We start from the raw sequence: 8774 nt of genomic DNA, 5'->3' as shown, positions 1-8774 counted from the left end.
GGCGGCCGCGCTCCGAGCCGGCGGCCGCCGTGCAGGTCCATGGTCTGCGGAGGCAAGCAGAAGAGATCGGTGACTCGGGGGTTCCTCTCTCCCGGGGGTCCCCGCCCCTCCCGCCACCAGCCCCCTCCTTGCGCGCCAACCGGAGAGGCATCCTGACCGGACAGCGGGGCCAGGAGTGCTCGGAGGACTCCCTACTGCACACACTAACGCGCCGGGTCACTGGAGCCGCCCTGCACGCGAGTCCACGAGCACACACGCACCGTCCGAGCCACGCTTGGCCTGCCAGAGCCAGAGGCAACACGACCGCGCTGCGCGCAGCTTCCCTTTCTGGTCCCTGAGAGTCCCTGCGGCGAAGGCGCCCTTGCGAAGAGGCTGCTGGCTCCGCTGGGTGATAAAAACCCAAATCTGCGAAGCCATCACGCACACTCGCACGCGCGCGCACACACACACATTCACACACACCCTGTCCCCTCCCCCGCTGCCCAAAGGTGTCTCGGAGGAAAAAGCCCGGGGTCCACGCTCCCCCCCCCACCCCGGCCTTTCTGAGGTCCAGCTTTTACTGCATTCCGCTTAACCGAATAACCATGCTAATTAAGCGAGTAATTTTATTGATTGTAACTCAAGAGTTTTTTTTTTTAAATAACCTTCCTTTTCTCCTCTCTCCCATCCCCCCCCATGCGTCTTTCAGTCCATTCTCTTGAATGTCGTCCCCCCACTCAGCCCCAGCGGGACCGGCCCCCACCCTTCAGCATTGTGCCACAACCCCAGACTGGCGTCCCGGAACCCCGGGCGCCCCTCGACTGCCACTGGCATCACCTGGGCCGCTACGCCGCAGTGCCTGGCCTGGGGTCCCCGAGCCCGGAGCTTCCTGGTGAGGCTGGAACAATCACCCCGCCCCCCAATCAAATTCGCCCAAGATCTTCCTCTGCGGATTGGGGCTTTTGGGGGAGGGGGCTCTGAGAGTCAGAAATTGTTTTCTCTCGGCCTCCCAAATCGGCCACGACGTTTCTCCATTCAGCGCCTGCCCTGGATCACCTAACCAAGGCTGGTCTCCGCGTGGCACCCTGGTCGACCCTGCGGGGAAGGAGCAGAGACCAAGCAAGGCGCAGCCTTCTCCTGGGTCTGGGTCCCAGCAGACCCTGGTCCTCCGTCTTCCCTCTCCGCCTCTGGCAAGGCCGACTTAAAATCCTCCTCTCCCTTTTCTTCTACCCCTCCCATTGTGAAATGTCTACTCCCGGGCGAAATCGCAGGCAATTTCAAACTCTTGAGAGGAGCAACCGAGCAAACGGTATAAACTGTACACCACCATGCACGTGCGACCAAAGTCCCTCGGCCCTCCCCCATTTCGAAGACTTCTTTCCTTATTTCCGAAATACGCATTGTATTAATGCTTGACCTCAGCTCCAGCAGAAGGGAGGTATTCGTAATTGTGAACTTTACAGAAAATCAAAATCTTTTTTTCAGCCGTCCCACCGTGACAACAAAGCGATTAAGATGTTTTGTATTTCGTAAATACCATTTAAGTTGCTATATTTTATGCTCTGGGTTCTACACTGTCTTATTTGCACACTATTTTGTGTCTGATTTAATCTATAACCGAAAACATAATGTATTAAGTGAATACATATTTGCTCAGGTGATAAGCTTTTTTTTTAATATTTATTCGGAGAATTTTGCATTGTAAATAAACGAGACTACACAAAGACTTCCCTTTGTGCTCAAACTGCATACAAAGGGGTTTGGGGCTCTCTTCCCTCTGGGGAGTTTCACTCTCCCCGGGTCCAACAAATAAACTCTCCTCTCCACCGCGCCGGCCTGCTCAGAGATCGCCAGGGTGCGGAAGGCGCAGGCAAGGCCGAGGCTCTAAGCTGGCGCCGGGGTCAGGGGAGGGGCTGCCCAGGGCCGGTGAGGGACTTGCGCGCCCCTACCCAGGCCGGCGCCTCTCGAACCCGGGAGGGCGCTGAGGAGGACAAAGGGAAAGAAGGAAGGGGAGGGAGGTCAGGAACCTGCCGCTTCAAAGGCGCCGAGGGCCGGAGTGGGGTCGGAGGCTGCGCGCGCGGTACAAGGCTTCGCGACGGCCTCCGGGGAGTCGTGTGCGCTGGGCTTTTGTTCTGGGCCCCCACCCCCAGTAAGACATTTCAAAGTAGGAGCGAAAAGTGGGGGCTGCAAGCGATTCTCGGGACGCGGGCTTTGAGCTCACGCTGGAGCGGCTTTACTCTCCACCCCCTGCGGGCCGATCGCTGACTCGTTTGTGCCTTTCCCACCAGCCCGCTAGACTTTCTGCGCCAACAAGGGCTGGATTACGTCGCCAGGACCCGCCGCTGCGCTTCTGGCCGGACTGGAGGGGACTTTTCTTTGTGTTCTGTCCTGCTCGAGAACTGCCGCGCCGCCCTGGGCTGCTTGCGCCCTGGGCCTGGGAAAGCCGGCTCGGTAACGGGACGAGGAGGGGCAGCCACCGGGGCCACAGTGCGAGGGCCGAGGCCCGGAGCTGCGATGCAGCAGTCCGAGAGTCCCGAGGCTCCGAGGCCTCCACGCGCCCAGTCTCAGGACGGGACACCGCAATGGACCCCGGGCAAGGTTGGATAAGAGGAAACAGAAAGTGGCCGAGAGCCACGCGCGGCCGGAGAGTCGCCGAGAAGAATGCGTCTAAAGAACCCGAACCCCAGAAAAACCTCCCCCGGGTGGCTGGGCGTGACCCCCCAGAGCCGCGGTTCCTCCAGAGGCTTGGCCAGCACTGGTACCTCCCCGGCTTCTCGAGGTTTGCTTTGTTTTCAAATTTTGCATCTAAAAGCCGAGTCTGAGCCGCCTTTGTCCTCCCGTGGAGGCTAAGCTCTGGGGTCCGTGGGCTACCTCCTGCCGAGTCTCCCGCGCGGGTGGGCTCAAAGGGGCCTGCGAGGCCAGGCCGCAGCCAGGAGCGCACCGGACGCGAGTGGCTCCAGCGTAGCTGCACAACCCGCTCCCTGCGAAAGCCGCCCCCCCCATCCCGGAGAGGAAAGAGAACTGGGTGGTGCGAGACCCCGGCTCTGGGAGATGGACCCGTCCCCGGACCACGCCACTCGGGTCGTGGCCTCGAGCCCGCGTGCTGCCCAGGACGCACCGCATGAAAACGCCCCACTATCGGCCCCCCTCCTCCACTCCCACTCCTCCAGAAAAAAAAAGAAAAGATAAAGAATTAAGTCTGTGGGGAGCGAAACCTGAAAACCTGCTAGTACCCCCTCCAATCCCGTCCCTTTACGAGGCCCAGAAGAAGCGGCCGTGGCCAGCCAGAACCGACCGTTCCCCGCGCCGGGGAGCGACCGGGCGGGGCCCATTCAAGACTGCTGGGGGAGGGGAGAAGGATGGGGGAGCAAATAATTGGGGTTCGCTCCTGGTTTCTCCAGAGCTGGGCTCTGACTGCCCACTCGGGGCTACCCGCGGGGCTTTTGCTGAACGAAGCGTGGCAGTCTCTGTCCTGTCTCGATAATTTATTTTTAATGCAGGGTGTCGATCGAGACAACAAGCGCTCAGAGCAAAGCAAGGACGCATTACGGGGGGAATTTTAAGCCGATCGATAAAATTTTTCAGAGAAAAAAAAATATCGTACTCACATATATAGTACATCTTTTTTTCTAAAAAGCCTTTCAACATCATAACGGATTTTAAAAGGGAAGAGCTATTATTTCTTAACGCCACAATCCTGAATTTCTTTTGCTTAAAAAAAATGTAAATCCCCAAAAGCCAAAATAAAATAATAAAATAACAAAAATACAAAAAAAATTTAAAAAATGAAAGCAATTTCAGTTACTTACTGGAGGCTGTTTCCTGGATACAATTGAATGCAATACAATTAAATCAGTAAATGTGACTTTGGTTTGTATTCCTATTGGTATTTTCAATGTGCTGACTGTTGCACTGTGAATGCACGGCTTCCACAACAACGACTCTAGCGAGCCCATCCAGAGCGGCTCTCAAACCTGCAGCCCGGCGCGGCGAGCCACGGGCCCTGCATACTAATAAGCTCGTGCCACTCAACCCGGAGCAGTCCGCACGCTGATTGGCCGCGCGGCCCTCCACGGCCCTGAGCTCGTGCCACTCATTCGGCGTAAACAGGCCTCCCAATAGGCTGGCGCCGGGCCAGGGAGCTGCCAATCAGGGAGCAGCAGGGCTACTACCGAGCCTGATGGCGCCTAATTCAAGCCCAGCGACTGCGCAGCTCCTCTGCGCAGATCATTGCTGCTGAATGGGAATGTGGTGGCGCAGGGCGGGAGAGGAGCACCGGCGTGTGAGAGCGCGTGTCCACGTCCGGGGGGAGGGGGGGGAACGGGACCTGGGGATTTGTTTTTCCTTAATTTGTCAGGCCTAAAGTGTGGGGTTTTGTTTGTTTGTTTGTCTTCGCGCAGAATAAAAAGAAACAGCCTCGCGCCGTCCAGATGCCCTGTCCGCTCCTGGAGTCCGTCTGGCAGGTGGCGGAACCTGGGTGCAAGAAGGCCCAACTTCCAAGCGCAGAGGCCGGAATGTCTTGCTGTTCCTCCACCCGCAGGCCGCCACTCACTCGGACCCGAGCCGGAGAAAGCACTTGGGTCTGAGGCGTGGCCACACTGACTCATTAAATGCTCGCCTGGTCCTTTCTCCGTCTGCCCGAGAGGCAGCGAGATGAACCTTTCTATCTGTCCGCTCTCGGTTTTATCTCCCTCTGCCACACTCTCTGCAGCGCAGGAACAATCGAAATGAAAATCGAGGCTCCGTTGCTAAGATAAGGATTTACTTTTTTTCATCAGCTCCTAGATTTTAAAAATATCTTCACTTGGTAATTTTAGGGGTGGTTGTCATGGTGTGAAAACCGTGCTTAGCATTTCTTACCTCCTGTCCTTGCATTTTCGCACTACAAAGGAAAACAGCCTCCAAACAATTCTCTTTATCATAATCTGAACCAAACCACCTTTTTAAATATTCTGCAAGCAAATATTCCGGTTAGAATTTGGTTGCCTACCCAAATGTTATTTATTTTCAAGAAACAGAGGTGATGTCTTAGTGGCGATGAATACATAATTCTGCTCCTCTTTTTCCGTGTGTGTTGGAGGGGGAGGGTATTTAAGTAGATGCCAAGCGACACAGCCAGACTCCTTTGAATTTCTCCAGTCTCTTTCCGGCGCGGGCACAAAGGAGTTAAACCCGAGCGCTGTGGCCGCCACTCTTTCCCCGCCTCCCTCGCTTCTGCAGAACCGCCACGATTGGTTGGCACTGCGCCAACGGGCTGTCCATCACCAAGTGTAAACAAGGCGCTGATTGGCTGTTATCCAGTCCGCACAGGGCCTCCTGAAAAAAGCAATTACTGGCTCCGCGGTTTCAAGGCTGCCCAAGGCCGCTTGATGAAAGGAGATAAACCGAGGACCGTTTCCAGGATCCCCGCGGGCCGACCCAGGCGGCTCCAGAGCCGAGGTGCGACGGAGAGCCCGGGGATCAAAGGCAGCAGAAGAGAAAGGGGAAGCGGGCGCACCGCCGGGCCGGCCTGGCCCCCCCCCCTGCGGGCCGCGCTGACCTGGGGTGGGGGCGGCGGGCAGGGACTCCGGGATTTCCCGCCCGTTCGGGACGGGGGCTCGGCCGGCGCCCGCCCGCTGCAGGTAAGCCCGGGTCTCCGCGGGCTGCGCCGGGGCGCCGGACGGGGCGCGCGAGCCTGGCTGCGGGATTGGCCAGCGCGGTGGCCGTGCGGCGCGCCGGGGAGCACGAGCTGCGGGGAGGCGCAGCTCCTGGAGATCCGGTTCGCGCGCGGCTGTGCACGGTGCGATTGAATCAGACCGGCCTGGGCGGGATGGGTGCGGACGCCAGCTCGCCGTGGCGCGGTGGTGACCCGACGGCGAGCACAGGTCTGGCCGGGCTTGAGGTGAGCTTCGTTGCTCCAGTCCCACTCGGCGGCGGCGAGCAGCCGTTTCCCGCTTCGCACGCAGGCGGAGCAGCTTCCCGGTTCGGGAGAAACCGCTGAGGCCATCCCTGTTCCCTCCCGGTCTGTGCGGGCATCCTTTATCCAAGCTCTAGATTATCTGCGAGGTTTGGAATCCCGAGTTCCTCATTTTCCTTACCTCATCTTGTTTTCTGAGCCAGGAGTCTTTATATCTATCTAACTCTATCCCCCTATTGAAAGTAGTCTCCCTCGCCCCATCCCCCCCAAAGAAGAAAAGTCTAAAAAAAAAAATAATTGGATCCTGTAGCGATAACCGCATGTGGCGAGCCTCCGGGCCGCTGCCAGCTCGGGGGTGGGGGGGTACCCGGAAGGCCGGCGTGGGGGAGGGGCGCGCCCAGCTAGCTCCGCACCCCACCCTCCCACTACGCACAGCCGGGGTCGCCCTGGCCGGAAAGATCTCTGAGCCTCGGATCTACCCCCCTTCCTCGGCGGGTGGAGACTGGCAGATGGGCACGCCGGTAATCCAGCCGTATTCCAGAAATTCTAGACATGGAAGCGTGTGGCTTCTTTTCCTCCGCAAGCCGCTTTAGAATCTTGGGGATCCCTAATCTCCGGATCCCTAAAAGTCAGGCATGAGGATTTGTCTCCAGCACCCTCACGTGCTCCCCCCCCCCTTCTGTGTGGCTTCCTTGAGAGCCTCCTCGGGTGTGAAAGGCCTCGGCTCCTAGCTGTCTCGCTCCCACCTCTGTGTCCTTTCTAACCCCAGCGTTCACTTAAGTGTGGTGGCCCTTTTTCCTCCTCCTCTCAACACTGTTTCAAAATAATTGTTACAGCGAATAGCTGCCGATGCGCCTCTGGATGCCGCCAGCAGCTGGCAGCTGCCCAGCGCGGGCGCACAGCCCCCGGCAGTTCCACAAGACCAAAATAAGCTCCCGTGTTCCTCTCGCAGGGCTCGGCCTCCCGGGCGGGCCCGGGCTTGTTTGGCTGGGTTCGCTATCTGCTCAGAGCAAACCATCCTGGTTTTCCTACTTGACTTCCTGCTGTCCGAAACTAACAAGTGTTTTTAATTTTAGAAGAACATGGCGTGAGGATCGGGGTCCATCTAGAGCAGTGGTTCTCAACCTTCCTAATGCTGCCGCCCTATAATACACAACTCATGTATAACGATAAAATGATTATCTTTGCTACTTCGTCACTGTACTTTTGCTACTTTCATGAATCGTAATGTAAATGTTTTTGGAGTTAGAGGTTTGCCAAAGGGGTCGTGACCCACGGGTTGAGGACGCTGTTCTAGAGGCAGAGGAATAGGGAGAGTTAGAAAGAGGCAGGATTATAACCCAGAGATCTCCGCACTGAGGGCTATGAATCTGTGCAATCGCCTGAAGTTTTTTTGTTTTTTTTTAATTGTGGGTTATTAACGCTGCAGCCACAGATGCCCGGTCGCCAGCCCAGGACACAATAGCCTCTGAATGCCTGGGCCACCTCCAGAGCCTGGCTTCCTCTAGGCTAGGGTACCCTACATAACCAGCCGTGTCCTGGTACTGGGCACAGCCACTCACACATCACACATCAAGCAATAGTGCAGTTTTGAACGTGTGCTCGGTCTCCATGCACGTTCTGTGGACTCCCATCCATGTCTAGATATACCACAGAATGGGCCCTGGCACCCATGTGCGTGTCACACCACGCTCACTACATTTGTGTGCACACAGAAAAGCAAGCTGGCAGGGTGGCTCAGCAAGCTAAGGCACTAGCCAAGCCTGACCGCCTGAGTTAGATCTGGGGGTTGCCTGATACCCCGTGGTAGAAGGAGAGAGCTGACTCCTGCAGGGTTTTGTTTTTGTTTTTGGTTTTTTTTTTTTTTTTTGGTTTTGGTTTTTTGCTGACCTCATGCTCACACCGTGGGTGCAAGCAGGCCAGCAGCATACACACACACACACACACACACAAATAAATAAATGTAAAGGGACAGTGTGGTTCTCACACACTGACGCATCACACGAGTGCATGCTCTCCGTGTTACAGCTGACCTGCACACACACACACCAACAGATGTAAAAGGACAGTGTGATTATCACACACTGACGCATCACACGTGCGCGTGCTCTCCGTGTTACAACCAACCGGACTGTAGCAACCCAGTACCCACAAACCCTGGTACCTCCTCCAGCGTTCCCCACTGCCCCTGCAAGGCTGGAGCCTGGAAGCAGGCTTGGCCTCCCAGCTCCCAAATGACCCAGAGCCTACCTACTGTGTGAACTCATTGAATAAATAATCACTTTTTAATACAAGGGGGTGGGGTTTTATCTCGAGTTACATAAAATTGCGAATTAGTCGCTGCTCCAAATAAATGCGTCCTTGGGCCGGAGAGCAGCAGAGCTGCATGCAGGGTAATTGTGTGTTGGGTGTCTCTCCATTGTTCCCTGGGCCATTAGTCAAAGGGCAAATTAGAAACAATTTCTTGACGACAAAAAAATTGACTCTTAATTCTTCCCACAGAAGTGGAAGGGACAGGTCCCGAGGCCTAAGGCTGACGCCTGGTCTGGAGGGTCAGGGGCCCCAGAGGGACAGGGAACCTGGAGCTGGGTTTTGGAATAGCGTGCAGGTTGGACCAGGCCGAAGAAGGATGGAAGGGGGGGGGGGGTCCTAGCATCTTTTTCTCCCTCAGTGAGATGACAGTCAAACTCCATTCATCTAGAATCAGGGATAGAAAGGATGGCTGGGAACATTGGGGTTTTACACTCTTCTCAAAGGGGTCAAATTCAAAAGCTTCCTGAGGTACTGGCCTGGTGGGATGAAGAGGTCCTGGATCCATGAAGGTCCTCTACCATGGCAGGGTCTGACTAGAAGGAATACAGCGGAGGAAGGTCTGAGTGTGGCCAAGTACGTTCCTAAC

Source organism: Microtus ochrogaster, chromosome 7, assembly GCF_000317375.1.
Source record: "Microtus ochrogaster isolate Prairie Vole_2 chromosome 7, MicOch1.0, whole genome shotgun sequence".
NCBI lineage: Eukaryota > Metazoa > Chordata > Mammalia > Rodentia > Cricetidae > Microtus > Microtus ochrogaster.
The sequence above is the reverse complement of the archived record's forward strand: the minus strand, read 5'-3'. Positions refer to the sequence as shown.